The 15,977-nt window shown below is 39.3% G+C and overlaps 1 pseudogene; it reads right to left on the reverse strand.

The window, feature by feature from the left end:
• Window positions 1-360: 360 nt before the first annotated feature.
• LOC127438883 (double zinc ribbon and ankyrin repeat-containing protein 1-like) lies at window positions 361-15,660 on the reverse strand (annotated as a pseudogene).
• Window positions 15,661-15,977: the final 317 nt, after the last annotated feature.

Here is a 15,977-nt window from a genome sequence, read left to right on the forward strand (position 1 = left end):
CAAATGCATTATAATTATATTTGGAAGTATTGGTCCAAATTGACATGCATATGGATATATTCACATCATATCTCCATTAAAATATCTTTGTTTGTGTTCTGCAGAAGTAAAAAAAAAAAAAAAGTAATGCGAGTGTGAGACGACATAAGGGTGAGTAAATGATGAGAATTATTATTTTAGGGTGAACTATAACAATGACCACCAGGAAATAACACTCTTCTTAAAAATTGACTGAGTCATACATCAATGATCATGGCAAAAACAGAACACGCTGTATTGTCATTGATAAATGTTTGGTCTCGATGGTAGTCTATCTCATGAGAATGTATCCAGTCTTGAGGGGTTTCTGGCCATGGTGTGTCACTGCAGGAGACCCTGCCCCAAGTGAGCTGTCATCAGAGGGACCACAGAGTTGCTCCCCATGACCACGGCAATATCATACGAAGTCTGGCCCCAATCATTCTGCTTTCTGATTCTTGCTTTACACCTGCACACAGAGAACAACAAAAATGCTACATCGTTTCTTAAAAATGTCAGTGCATTTAAATGTAATAGACTGGTCCTTTTATAAGCCATATCATCTGCAAAAATGCACATTTTTCTTGATTTTGTTTACCTGACAGACAACATGCTTGAGCTAAATTTAGGGTACTCCATGTTTTCTCTCGTTTTTTATAATTTGTGTCTTTGAGGTTGGTCAAACAAACTCTACTGTCTTTACTGTTTGTAACATGACCAATGGTGTCTGATTTGAGAAAATCATGTGTTTGGCATGACGTGAGGGTGAGTAAATTATGGCAGAATTTTCATTTTTGGATGGACTATCACTTTACCTGTAATCAGGATGGATCCATTGTAATCTAAAGTTCAAGCCTTATGACTTGAACATGGTCAATGTTTGTGAAGCTCACCCAAACAATGTCTCGACACACTTCAGGCCTTCATCTCCCAGAGATGCAGCCTCATGCATTGCAGTGTTATTCAACCTGTTTCCATCAGACAAAAAACAATATGCATTTAATGTGAATTACCTGATTATTACTAGACATCCTCCACGTGCAGCAATGACAGCTTTGCAGATCCTTGGCATTCTAGCTGTCAGTTTGTCTAGATTCTCAGGTGACACTTCACCCCACACTTCCTGTAGCACTTGCCATAGATGTGGCTGTCTTGTCGGGCCCTTCTCACACACCTTACAGTCTAGCTGATCCCACAAAAGCTCAAAGGGGTTAATATCCATAACACTCTTTTCCAATTATCTGTTGTCCAATGTCTGTGTTTCTTTGCCCACTCTAACCTTTTTGTTTTTCTGTTTCAAAAGTGGCTTTTTCTTTGCAGTTCTACCCATAAGTCCTGCACCCCTGAGTCTTCTCAAATCAAATCAAAATCAAATCACTTTTATTGTCACACAACCATATACACAAGTGCAATGGTGTGTGAAATTCTTGGGTGCAATTCCGAGCAACATAGCAGTCGTGACATTGATGAGACATATACCAATTTATAATAAACATCAGATTAACACAACATAAAGTCTAATATACACATAATTACACACAACACAATATACAAATAATATTGGATGTAGGATGTAGCGGTTCATTCCAAACTTCCTCAGCTGTCGCAGGAAGAAGAGGCGCTGATGAGCCTTCTTCACAACGACTTCAGTGTGGATGGACCATGTGAGTTCCTCAGTGATGTGGACACCCAGGAACTTGAAGCTGCTGACTCTCTCCACTGGTGCCCCATTGATGGTGATGGGGCTGTGTTCTCTGTCTTTTCTTCTGAAGTCCACCACAAGCTCCTTTGTCTTACTGACGTTGAGGGAGAGGTTGTGCTTCTGACACCGGTGTGTCAGAGTGTGCACCTCCTCTCTGTTGGCTGTTTCATCATTGTCAGTGATCAGACCTACCACCGTCGTGTCATCAGCAAACTTAATGATGGCATTGGAGCTATGTGTTGCCACACAGTCATGTTTGTACAAGGAATACAAGAGTGGGCTGAGAATACAGCCCTGTGGGGCTCCAGTGTTGAGGGTCAGTGATGAGGAGATGTTGCAGCCTATTCTAACCACCTGGCGTCTGCTTGACAGGAAGTCCAGGATCCAGCTGCACAGCACGCTGTTTAAGCCCAGAGCCCGGAGTTTCACATCAAGCTTGGAGGGCACTATGGTGTTGAATGCTGAGCTGTAGTCTACAAATAACATTCTCACATAAGTGTTCTTTTTTTCCAGGTGGGAGAGAGCAGTGTGTATTGTAGATGCAATGGCATCATCAGTGGAGCGGTTGTTGCGGTAAGCAAACTGCATTGGGTCTAGAGAGAGAGGCAGCACAGAGCAGATGTAATCTCTGATTAGTCTCTCAAAGCATTTGCTGATGATGGGGGTCAGAGCAACAGGACGCCAGTCATTTAAGCAAGTGATTTTGGATTGCTTTGGAACAGGCACAATGGTGGATGTTTTAAAGCATGTGGGGACTACAGACAAAGAGAGGGAAAGGTTGAAAATGTCCATAAAAACACCAGCCAGTTGGTTCACGCATGCTCTGATGGCGCGGCCCGGAATGCCGTCTGGACCCACGGCTTTGCAGATATTCACCCGTCAGAAGGATCGGGTTACATCCACTACAGTGACTGAACTAACCTCTGTAGCTTCGGCCGCGAGAGCTCTCTCCGCGAGGGCGGTGTTATTTCCCTCAAAACGAGCATAAAAAGTGTTTAGCTCATCCGGGAGAGAGGCAGCGGTGTTCATGGTGGAGTTTTTATTCCCTTTAAAGTCTGTGATGATGTTAATTCCCTGCCACATGCTTCTAGAGTTGGTGGTGTTAAACTGTCCTTCAATCTTGTTCCTGTACTGACGTTTTGATGTTCTGATAGTTTTTTGGAGTGCATAACTGGCTTTTTTATGCTCCTCCGCGTTCCCGGAATTAAAAGCGGAGGTCCGCACATTAAGTGCCGCGTGAACATTGCTATTAATCCATGGCTTCTGGTTCGGATAGATCCGTATTGTTCTGGTCAGAACGACGTCCTCTGATGTGTTGGTGGTATTTTGGTGCGACTGATTTGAAACTGGCTTTATTAAAGTCCCCGGTCACAATGAACACGGCCTCAGGGTGCACTGTTTCCTGCTTGCTTATAATCCCGTACAGTTCCTTGAGTGCCCGGTCTGTGTCGGCTTGTGGCGGGATGTACACAGCAGTGATAATGACCGCTGTGAATTTCCTCGGTAGCCAGAATGTCGACACAGAAGCATTAGAAATTCCAGATCAGGAGAGCAGAAAGACTTGATAGAATGTACGTTCCTCTGATCACACCATGATTTGTTGATCATAAAACATACACCACCACCTCTGCTTTTACCTGAGAGGTCTTTCGCTCTGTCCACTCGGTGCACGGAGAACCCTGTGGGTTCAATGGCTGAATCTGGGATCTCAGCAGACATCCAAGTTTCTGTAAGGCAGATAATGCAGCAGTCCCTCATCTCTCGTTCGAAAGAGATCCGCGCTTTCAGCTCGCAGAGCTTGTTTCCAGAGATTGAACATTTGCCAGTAGAATACTGGGTAGCGGGGGTCGATTTACTTGATGTCTTACTCTGATGAGAACGCTGGCTCTGTTTCTCTTTACTGTTGTACATTAAACTGGTGTTGAGCGGGTAGAATTCAATGAAGCTGTTAGCTGAGGACATGTGAGGCATCTATTTCTCAAACTAGAGACTCTGATGTACTTATCCTCTTGTTTAGTTGTACATCTGGCCTTCCACATCTCTTTCTGTCCTTGTTAAAACCAGTCGTCCTTTGTCTTTGAAGACTGTAGTGTACACCTTTGTATGAAATCTTCAGTTTTTTGGCAATTTCAAACATTGTATAGCCTTCATTCCTCAAAACAATGATTTACTGACGAGTTTCTAGAGAAAGCTGTTTCTTTTTTGCCATTTTTGACCTAATATTGACCTTAAGACATGCCAGTTTATTGCATACTGTGGCAATTCAAAAACAAACACAATGTTAAAGGTGCAGTTTGTAAGTATGAAACCCTTGTTATTAATGCACGTTAAGTGAACTGCAGCCAGCTACCTGTTGCTCATGCTCGTGCACACACTCCATAGGGACATGAGCAAGCATCGGCCAAAACAATGACGTAACGTACAAAGAGACTGAATGTGATCCACCGGCATCATGATGACAGATGAGGTAGCATAATTAAAATTATATAAATTATAAAGTTATACTACAAACTTTGAGATTAAACTAAAACTACTTATCAGCTAACAGAGCATACTGATAAACACATACAGCTACATACTACCATAACTATACCAGAGAGTTTACTGTTGCACTGCACTGTTATGTTGCACTGTTGTATATTTTGTATGTCATATGTTGTACTACGATCAAGAAACCAGCGTATTTGCTTAAATTTATCCTGTATACATGTCTTTTAGTATAAAGAGAAGATTGTTGAAATTATTTGAAAGTTACAAAGCAAGGTAGCTTGCAATTCATCAGCGTTAGTAGGCAAGATCAAGTTAGTTAAAATTACACAGATCAATCCTTATGGCACTATATTTCACATGCTTTGCAGTTATGTAAGCTTACCTGTCCAATAAGAAGAACGCCAATTCAGGGTCAGTTTTGATCCCCAAAACCGAATGAATGTCCCTCCAGGAATCAAATGCCCTGCCTATGTTCATTCTGGTTTTCGCTCGACCACGATCACGTTCCCACTTAGCTAGATTCAGTAGAAGGCTCTCGGGAGCGCGCATAAACGTCACATCCTTTGGATTTTCCTGGCAAAAGCAGCCCGCTCCCTTCGCATGAAAATCAGTCTACAGGCTTTAATAGGCAACCTAGGAAGTCCGGGAAGGGCTCATTTTTTAAGTTGCGTTACAAGATGTTCACACATTGGCAAAAAAAAAGGCGAATATTACATGAAAATTGTTACATACTGCACCTTTAAAGCATTTAATGAACCAAATAGCTTTAAACTGTGTTTGATATAATGGCAAGTGATTTTCTAGTACCAAATTAGCAATTTAGCATGATTACTCAAGGATACGGTGTTGGAGTGATGGTTGCTGGAAATGGGGTCTGTCTAGATTTGATTAAAAATGACTTTTTTCAAATAGTGATGGTGCTGTTTTTTACATCAGTAATGTCCTGACTATACATTGTGATCAGTTGAATGCCACTTTGGTGAATTAAAGTACCAATTTCCTTCTGAAACAGCAAAATCTGTACATTATTCAAAAATTTTGGCCGCCAGTGTATATTTATACACTGATCAGCCACAACATTAAAACCACCTGCCTAATATTGTGTAGGTCCCCCTTGTGCCACCAAAACAGCTCTGACCCATCGAGGCATGGACTCCACAACACCTCTGAAGGTGTCCTATGCTATCTGGCACCAAGACGTTAGCAGCAGATCCTTTAAGTCCTGTAATCCATGGAGGTGGGGCTTCCATGGATCGGACTTGTTGGTCCAGCACATCCCATAGATGTTCAATCGGACTGAGATCTGGTGAATTTGGAGGCCAAGTCAACACCTTGAACTCTTTGTCATGTTCCTCAAACCATCCTTGAACATTTTTTGCAGTGTGGCAGGGCACATTATCCTGCTGAAAGAGGCCACTGCCATCAGGGAATACTGTTGCCATGAAGGGGTGTACATGGTCTGCAACAATTTTTAGGTGGTACGTGTCAAATTAACATCCACATGAATGTCAGGACCCAAGTTTTCCCAGCATAACACTGCCTCCGCCGGCCTGCATTCTTCCTATAGTGCATCCTGCTGCCATCTCTTCCCCAGGTAAATGATGCACATGCACCCGGCCGTCAACATGATCTAAAAGAAAATGTGATTCATCAGACCAGGCCACCTTCTTCCATTGCTCCATGTTCCAATTCTGATGCTCACATGCCCATTGTAGGTGCTTTCGGTGGTGGACAGGGGTCATCATGGGCACTCTGACCAGTCTGCGGATACACAGCCCCATGCGCAGCAAGCTGCGATGCACTGTGTGTTCTGACACCTTTCTATCATGGCCAGCATTAAGTTTTTCAGCTATTTGCGCTACAGTAGCTCTTTTGTGGGATCGGACCAGATGGGCTACCTTTCGCTCCCCACATGCATCAATGAGCCTTGGGCATCCATGACCCTGTCGCCGGTTCAACGGTTGTCCTTCCTTCGACCACTTTTGGTAGGTACTAACCACTGCATACCGGGATCACCCCACAAGACCTGCTCTTTTGGAGATGCTCTGACCCAGTCGTCTAGCCATCACAATTTGGCCCTTGTCAAAGTCGCTCAGATCCTCACATTTGCCCAATTTTCCTGCTTTCAACACATGAAATTCAAGAACTGACTGTTCACTTGTTACCTTATATATCCCACCCTTTGACAGGTGCCATTGTAACGAGATAATAGATGTTATTCACTTCACCTGTCAGTGGTATATATATATATATATATATATATATATATATATATATATATATATTAACTAGCCTACATTTTACATTAAAATTATTTTATAAAACTTTTACAAAAATTTAAAATAACTTTTTTTTTTTTCTTTTTTTTTTATTGTATTATATAAACGAGTACAACAACCTGGATTGTTAAATAAAACTGAAGTGTATTGTTTGGACATTTTATTCAGTGTACAAATGGTAGTGGACAATTACTGTACATTATAATTTAAACCTCTTTCTAAACATGAGTAGTAACAGACAATTTCAATGTAGGTAAAATGGTGCTTTTAAGATAATTTGCGATACTTCTTCGAAATACAGCTGCATCTACTCAAACTTCCCCCAAATTTATGGGACTGAAGCATCATATGACATTAACATATTTGTGTGGTACTGACTGGCTTGTTTTCAGTCTAGTGTCTAGTGTCCTGGTCTTTTTCTGTTTCTTTCTGTTGGAGGAGGATCCTGCTGTACCACTCTGATTCTTTGTCCACATGACACACATCTTAAGGCATAAAGCACACAATATAGAAAAACATACACAACAGAAAACAGTCTTATGTTTCTTTAACTTTGGGCTCTGTTAGCACAGTAGATTTCTAAGAAAGTAAAGTCTTTTTTTTATTATTATTTATCTACTAGAAATGTCCATGTATATCATATTTTTTATTTATTTATTTTTTAAAGTCTGGAAAATTCCCAGCACATCTCAAATTCTGTATTGTGTTTAAAGGTATAGTTCACCCAAAAATTAAAATTCTCTCATCATTTACTCATGCCATCCCAGATGTGTATGACTTTCTTTTTCTGCTGAACACAATCAAAGATTTTTAAAGAATATCTCAGCTCTTTCGGTCCATACAATGTAAGTGAATGGGTGCCAAACTTTTGAAGCTCTAAAATCCATCGATTTGATAGGTGTGGGTGAGAAACAGATCAATATTTAAGTCCCTTTTTTTTACGATAAATTCTCCCTGCTCAGTCAATTTCCAATTTCACTTTCTCATTCTCTTTCTTATGTTTTTGGTGATTCACATCCTTCTTGCATATCGCCCGCTAATGGGCAGGGAGGAGAATTAATGACAAAAAATGACTTATATATCGATCTGTTTCTCACCCACACCTATCATATTGTGTCTGAACACATGGATTTAAATACCGGAGTCATTTGGATTACGTTTATGGTCCCCTTATGTGGATTTTGGAGTTTCAAAATTTTGGCATCCATTCACTTGCATTTATGGACCTACAGAGCTGAAATATGAAATGTTCAACAGAGCAAAGAAAGTTATACACATCTGCGATGGCATGAGGGTGAGTAAATCATGAGAGAATTGTAATTTTTGGGTGAACTATTCCTTTAATAGAATTCTGTGCTGGAAATGAGGCTGTTGGAAACAACAATTTGTAATGCTTTGTCTTGCTAAGGCTAATTTCATAGCTAACATTTTATGTGTCCTAAATAAAATATGGCAAAAATACAGCTTGTTTGGAAATGACGCCCAATAAAAATATTCTGCTTGCAAGTGAAATTTTACCTAGATTTTTCTTTGTTTTCTTCAAACTTTTCTTCACTTGCCTTTTATTTTATATTAAACATGCTCTTTATGGTCACATTTGTTGACTTGGGCAGGGTTGGGAGGGTTACTTTTGATATGTATTCCACTACAGATTACAGAATACATGCTGTAAAATGTAATTTGTGATGTATTCTGTTAGATTACTCAAGGTCAGTAATGTATTCTAAATACTTTGGATTACTTCTTCAGCACTGGTAGATTTTTTCACTTGTTTTGACTATAAAAACTCTGCCAATACAGTAAGACAAAATACACGTTAAAAATACATTCTCTGAAAAACCTAAATATCTTATGCAGTGTTGTTTCTAAAACAAAATAAATCAAATTGATCTTGTTTTAAGGATTTTTAGATATTTTTACAGGAAAACAATGCAAAAATTATCATCAAGAATATGATGTTTGCCCTAATATCAAAGGTTTTTACTAGAAAAAAGAAATTATGATCCAACGTGAATTTTCTTGATAAAGAAATATGATCGTGCCTGGTAACGTGCATGTAAAATGGCTACAAATAGCATTTTAGCTTAGCGTAAAGCTGACAGTTTACACAAGATTTATTTCTATTTCTTCTGCTCCAAACTTACTTCAAACTTACTTCTCTGTCTGCTCGTATGAATGTAACACATCATAAGAAAGTGTTTCACCGCTGTTCAAATGCACTTTGGATCACATCATTTATACAATATGTATAAATGTTTTCCATCTGAAAGAACTAAATATTAAATGAAACAAATGACAACAAAATGCAAAGTAATCTCTTCAGTAATCAAAATACTTTTTGAATGTAACTGTATTCCAATTACCAATTATATAAATTGTAACTGTAGTGGAATATAGTTAATTATATTTTGTATTTTAAATGCATATTCCCATTACTTGCATTTTGTTACTCCCAACCCTGGACTTGGGTAACAAGTACACTAACTTTTGAAAAAACTTTGATAGGGACAAAATGGTTTGGTGTGGTGGAAATGAAGCTGCAACTGCGGGACAGTCGTAATTTGGGGAAAATTTATGTAAATCATTTTCATGAAATAAATATTGAAATTGTTTATTTCACTTTTTGTTTAGATCATCATACACTGCCTGGCCAAAAAAAAAAAAACAAAGTTGCATACTCTAATATTTAGTTGGACCGCCTTTAGCTTTGATTATGGTACACATTCGTCATGGCATTGTTTCCACAACCTTATGCAACGTCACAACATTTATTTCCATCCAAAGTTGCATTCATTTTTGGCCGAGATCTTGTATTGACGACAGGAGAGTCAAACCACTCCATAAAGTCTTCTCCAGCACATCCCAAAGACTTTCAATGGGGTTAAGGTCAGGACTCTGTGGTGGCCAATTCAACTGTGAAAATGATTCCTCATGCTCCTGAAACACTCTTTCACAATTTGAGCCCGATGAATCTTGGCATTGTCGTCCTGGAATATGCCCATGCCGTCAGGGAAGAAAAAATCCATTGATGGGATAACCTGGTCATTCAGTACATTCAGGTAGTCAGCTGACTTCATTTTATTGCTGCATAACATTGCTGAGCCTAGACCTGATAAATTGAAGCAACCCCAGATCATAACACTGCCTTAAATCCAAACAGCCATTTTTTTTTGGCCAGGCAGTGTAAGTTTAAACATGTAATAATTTGTATTTTTATAATGGGTTTTCATAGTATAATATTGAAAGTCTGTGTCTGGGACAAGACTAAAACTATAAAATCTATACATAAAAGGCCTTTTAAAAATAATACAAATAAATAAGAAAGACCTTGTAAAAAGTTTCTAATTAAGTTTTAATGAAACCCTCACATTACAAAAAGAAAAAAAGTTGAGATCTGTTGGCTTTGATGAAAAATCAACCCTGGGACGAAATGACCCAAAGTTATATATACAGTCTATATAAATATTATTGATTTTTATTACTCTGCATAATATTTTATTACTGTTCATATATTAGTATTATATCATTAAATTATTATTAATAAATGATCATTTAATGATACATATATTTAGAAAAAGTATAATAATGTATAGTTATAGCTCTAATCTCATAGTTATAATATTTATCATAAACATTTATTATTAAAATTAAATGAAAATTATTCAAATATAGTTCATAAGTTCTAAAATAGCCGTTTTGAAATGTATACAAATTTCCAGTACGTGTTTACCCGGGCTGGCTGAGTGACGCCACAGATTTGCTCTACTGTCCCACGGAAGACGACTGAAAAAAGACATCACATACTGTACATGAGTGCACACATACAGACAATGAAAAACATACATTGCACATGAAAAGTCTTTTATGACTCAACATATGACCTTTTATTATTATTATTATATAATGTATATTTAATACCCTGGACAACTCAGGTGAGACAGCAATGAAATTGATGTGCAGGCTGACTTCATAGCTGCCCTGAGTAACAGCAGAGATCATCTGGACAGCAACAAATGAAATTATAATCAATAATATGTACATAATACACAAACAAAATAATTATAATGCACACATCTGTTACAAAATATATAAATATCAAATATAAGTTATTATATTGACAACCAATATTAACACAAATTGTACCAAATGTGAAAGATGTGTGTTTATGTTTATGTATGAAGAAATCTGATTATTTTGCGTTTAATTTTTTTAAATTAAACATTTCAAAAGATATTTTTAAAATACACATATTCTATTAATATATTATATAAAATAATATAATAACAAGGTTATATATATATCTCATCTAGGTGTCGCGATGGCACCAGGCTCTCCCTCCCCGTCAGCCACTGGCTCTCACTCCAATGCATTCTAATCATTCACACCTGCAGCTCATCTTCACCTCGTTTGGACACATACTTAAACCGCACTCTCAGCCTCAGTCAGCATGTAGCCTTATTGTAGGCATCATGGACTCTCCCTCTGCTCTGACAATGTGACTTTTGGCACCTCTGCATGTTGTTGATCTGTTCAGTGTTCTCAAGATAAGTGACTTTGAATATACTGAGTGTATGGCATGCCAACTTACTAGTATTTACCCCACTTGTGTTTTGATGAACTGCTCTGTTCTCACAAGATTAACGTGAAGCCTGATTGACCCCTACATATAGACATTTATGAATGACTCATTGCCTGAGTGTTACTTCCTTGTTATACTTCACCCTGCTGTGTCACTGCTGGATATGTGACTGTTAACATTGTGAAACTCCCCTTTATGTCAGCTTGAAGCATAAGTTCCCCTTTTCAGCAAGTGCCATGCATTGTTACCTATAATGGATCTGTGCCTACTGTCATTGTCTTGTTTAACTGAAGTTTATTGTCTTAGACTCTATGCCTATCCTGTGATATTCTGAATACACTACTAGCCTGTTTCACCTGTGATCTCTTGAAATAAACTCCTGCATCTGGGTTCATCACAGCTCCCATGTTGGTGTTACACTAGCATGAATTATCTTAAGTTTCATCTAAATAAGTGTACTTTGTGTTGCTGTCTTAATATGGAAAGTTCTGGTCTTACTCTGCCTAGACAAGGTTCTCCAATCACCACTCTGAATTCAGTGTTTTTCTGAGTATAACTGATCAGATGAGCACAAATGATCAAGTTGCTTCCTCCAGAACCCTGCAATCAATCATATGCTCAACATATAAACACATCTCAAAGTAATATCTTAAAGAAAAAGATAAGTGCATGGGCTGATGGCAGTCCTGTCACTCATCTGCTCCTGTCTGCTAAACTCTGCCTCCCTCTGCTGGCTTTGCTTTTTCAGCTCAGTGCTGGATGGGCAAAACAGACCCACTATCTGAGCAGCTGCACACATGTGCAAACCTTCTGCTGGAGGCCTAGTTGGTGATTTCATGTGCAGGCATTGCCTGTCAGGTGACTGACATCTATATGAGAGAGAACAATACAGTTTAGATAAAGGCCTACAGGTCAAAATTAAGACTAAACATATCTGGACACTTTCTGGTTGTCAAACTTTGAATATGTCCATAGTTAATGTGATCTCTGTGGTTACTCTGCTAGGACAACTGTGTAAACAAAGTCAACTGACTTCATCCACTAAAACTCACCAAGACCACAGTTAATTACAACTATGGCTCAGAAAAGTGTTTGATTCTGAAAAAATCTCTAGCATCATTTGGTTTCAGATGCCAATAGGTTTGATATTGTTTCTGATGCAATGACATTCAGACATTAAGTGTCCAAATATTTTTAGGGCCACTGTATGTGCATGGGTGAATGTTTCTCTGTGCTAATACTGTTTTTTTGGGGGGGTTTTTTGAGTGCAAAACAGGCTGTGTACTGTACTTTTTCTGTTTCCTGTCCTGGGCTGGTTTGTGAGGGCGTCCTGGGTGGGCTGTCTAGAATGACACCACAGCCCCCACAGTAATTAGCATACGGGTGGCTGCTCACTCCACATTGAGAACACATCACAGTGTTGCTTGTGTGGCCAGGCTGCATGTATACACACACACAAACCAATTTGAGTTAATATAACTGATTAATTTCAGTACAAAGAAAATCTGCACATGATATTGTGACAACAAATGGCACATAAATTATGCCAGATATACATTTTGGCACGAACTCCCTCTCAGTCTAATTTCTAATTCTAGACACAGATCAGGGTTATAGACATGCCCGGGTCTAAAGTGGGGCTATATATTTTACTTGTGCCACCCTAATTGTATGGCGAAACAACCAAGGGGGACCCCCTGGTCAGATAAATAGAGAACCTATTATCCACCCTAAAGATCAAAATGCCCCCACCAAAGATCACATTCTAGCAGCGGCCCTGGTTATCAAACTACTTTGGGGTCACTAGCCACATGGTCACAACTAAGTGTTTGTACAGCCATGAATGTTAATGCTTCTTTAGGCTACTCCTAAAGAAATTAAGTGCAATTTTAAAATCTATGTATAAAATCATGAGCACTCTGATGAGATGAGAACTGTAGTCATATCAGTAACATTATGAAAGCTGTTTATTCTACATGGAGAGGGTCCCCTCTTGGGGGCAGCCATGTTGAGATCACATGGCCAGATGAATACTACTCACTTAATCTCAGTAACTATGCTGTTATTGGACAGTTTCACTTATGGATGAAATTAATTATGGCTGATTGTGAAAAGTGAATTTCTCCAATGGCATTGGTAGCTGAAAACTATTGTATTTGAATGATGCATCTACGCCATAGGTGTCAGTGTAAGTCCGAGATGACAAACAAAAAGTGCACCTTAAGCATGTAATTTATGCACCACTAGCACCACCGAATGGTATTTCAAAAAACATTCCCCTGAATGCTCCTTGTCTTTCATTTGGTCGAACAAACTGATGCCACTGGTTGAGTCAATGAGGCTGTGTCAGGTGGTCGGGATGCTCAAACAAACAGAGCAATTGTTATAGTGCCAAAGAGACACAGTATTTACAGTTTTCGAGGAATTCAACCTACAAATGGTTTACTTATAGTTGTCTCTGCTGGGAAAGAAGAACGTATTTTAACAATAAAAGATACACACTTCAGCTTTATGTGTACTCTCTGTTTGTCACATTTAAGTTGCTGTAGTTGTTAGCAGTTAAGCTGGTTTCACTGCAGTGCTAAGAGTTTTCTCTCTGAAACCCTCCTCCTCTCCAGCACCACTAGATCCATGCCATATCCATTATAACACCCTAAATTTATCTACAGAGTTGTCATGACTGAAATATAGTCATTAGCACAGCAATACAGTAAGCATAGTGTACATGAGTTCCCAAAAAGGTAACATTGAATGGCAAACAAAAATGGCGAAAGCAAAAATGTATTTGCGGGCCAGATATAAGAATAAACTACTAGAGGGGCCATTTGAAGCTATCTTTTTGGCCAAATTTGATCTGCGGGCATGTAGTTTGAGACCCCTGATACAGATTCTAAAGGACTTAAAGGTTTGGGCTGTTACCTTTGCCCCACACCAGTCACAGAATTGAGCGTCTGAATGGTTGACTCGATTGCACTTGGAGCAAGAGACCAGTTTGCCTTCTGAGCTGGGTAGAGGTGCCGCTCTCTGTCCACTCAGCAGGGCGCATAGAGATTTTGCAGAAATCTGGTAGGAAAAGCACTCACAGTGGTTTGTTGAAGGAGTCTGGATTCACAAGTGACACAATGAGTGATGTGAGAGGGGATTCCAGTCCCACACGACAGAAAGATGAGTTTATCCTGAGAGAGAACACATCATAGTACAAGCAGTCCTTATTTTATTGAGTATAATAGCATTTGCAATCATTTCACTATAGAGAATTTGAAGTACATACCTGCAGTTTTGAACTGGCATGTGGCTCAAGTTGTTGAGCTAGTGGAGACTCACACACTACACACGTGGCTGTGTTGAGAGGCACCATGGTTTTACAATGCACACAGAGGCCCATCTGTGGAAAAAGCCACAGCAAGTATGTACATTACTGGGGAATGTTTAGAAATACACTGGTTTTCTGGGTGGTGACTTACTGGCTTAAGTCAGAAGAGCCAAACACCAAGTTTCTGTGATATTATGGTCCATAGATTTTGCTTGGGGTCCTCCTATGTAAATCTAGGGGATTTTTTTCAGCCATTTTTAATCCTCCAGGGTGGGCCTGGGTAGCTCAGCAAGTACTGGAGTCACGAGTTCGAATCCAGGGTGTGCTAAGTGACTCCAGCCAGGTCTCCTTAGAAATTAAATAGCTCACTTCTCCTCAACAAGCCTTATGATTTGAGGTGTCATTCATATCCATAGCATATAGTGCAGAATAAGTTTAATGGTGCACTCAGTAAATTTAAGTAATTCCTAATTTAAAAAGAAAAAAAACATTTTTATATGTTTAAACCAATGTACACTCACATAAGATGAAGAATCTAGTCATATCAATAGCTTTTACTTTTCAGTGATGCTGCATGCATACCACTCGGTGTCAAAACAAGTCCAGGGCAACAAAAGAGGTTCCTGTTCCTGCTAGTGATCGTGTTTGTATCCTGCTAGCCTGCTTAGCATTGCTTATCTTTCTATTTTCAGTGTTTAATCTTTAATCTCTCCCATTTATCGTGAGCATTGTTTTTCCCACTTTTATACTTTTTAACGCGATACAGCTACATGCATTTTACTGCGCACACCCGCCTTTCTACTTTTATCATGATTAAACTGCGTGCACACATTTTTTACAAGGATCATTGCATCAGTCTCAAACCACTGGTGATCAGGAACCACCACCACAACAATTACATGAGGGATTCACATCGATCTCAAACACCCGTTGATCAAAAACCACCACCACAACAACAACAAACAATTATGGTAAGTCATGGCATCACCTCACATTATCGCTAATACTACCACGTCACATGTTTACTATAGCTTCTTCAATCAGCAGTGAGGGATTAAATGTAGATGTAAAGAAATTAGTAAAGCTGATGGAGAAGATGAGTTAGAGACATGTATACAAATGTTAGTGGAGGTCAGTGAGAAAGAGAAGCTGGTAGATACGGTTTCGGATATGGGTAGTACACACACACTTTGGTACCGGCTGTAGAGTCCCCGCAGCAGGGTGTTTGGAAGACGTCTTGGCAGCATACTTGTAGGGCAAAGCGACACCACTCTCCCATTCCTGTTAGGATTTCCAATCGATTCTCCCCACTCAGTGATGCACCCATTGAGAATCATGTTGAAAGCACCCTTGTTATTGGTGACTCTATTGTAAGGAACGTGGAAATAGAGACTCCAGACACTATTGTTAAATGCATTTCGGGTACCAGAGTGTCTAACATCAGATCAAATTTACAAGTGCTGACTAATGCTAAACGTAGAGTCTGTACTATCGATGTCCGGCTTCACCAGTCCGAGATCACTAAAGATCATTTTAAAGAGGTGTGTGAACTTGCAAAAACTATTTCTGGCCCCCTCCCTACTCATCATGGTGACT

The sequence above is a fragment of the Myxocyprinus asiaticus genome, chromosome 50 (assembly GCF_019703515.2).
Source record: "Myxocyprinus asiaticus isolate MX2 ecotype Aquarium Trade chromosome 50, UBuf_Myxa_2, whole genome shotgun sequence".
Classification (NCBI taxonomy): Eukaryota; Metazoa; Chordata; class Actinopteri; order Cypriniformes; family Catostomidae; genus Myxocyprinus; species Myxocyprinus asiaticus.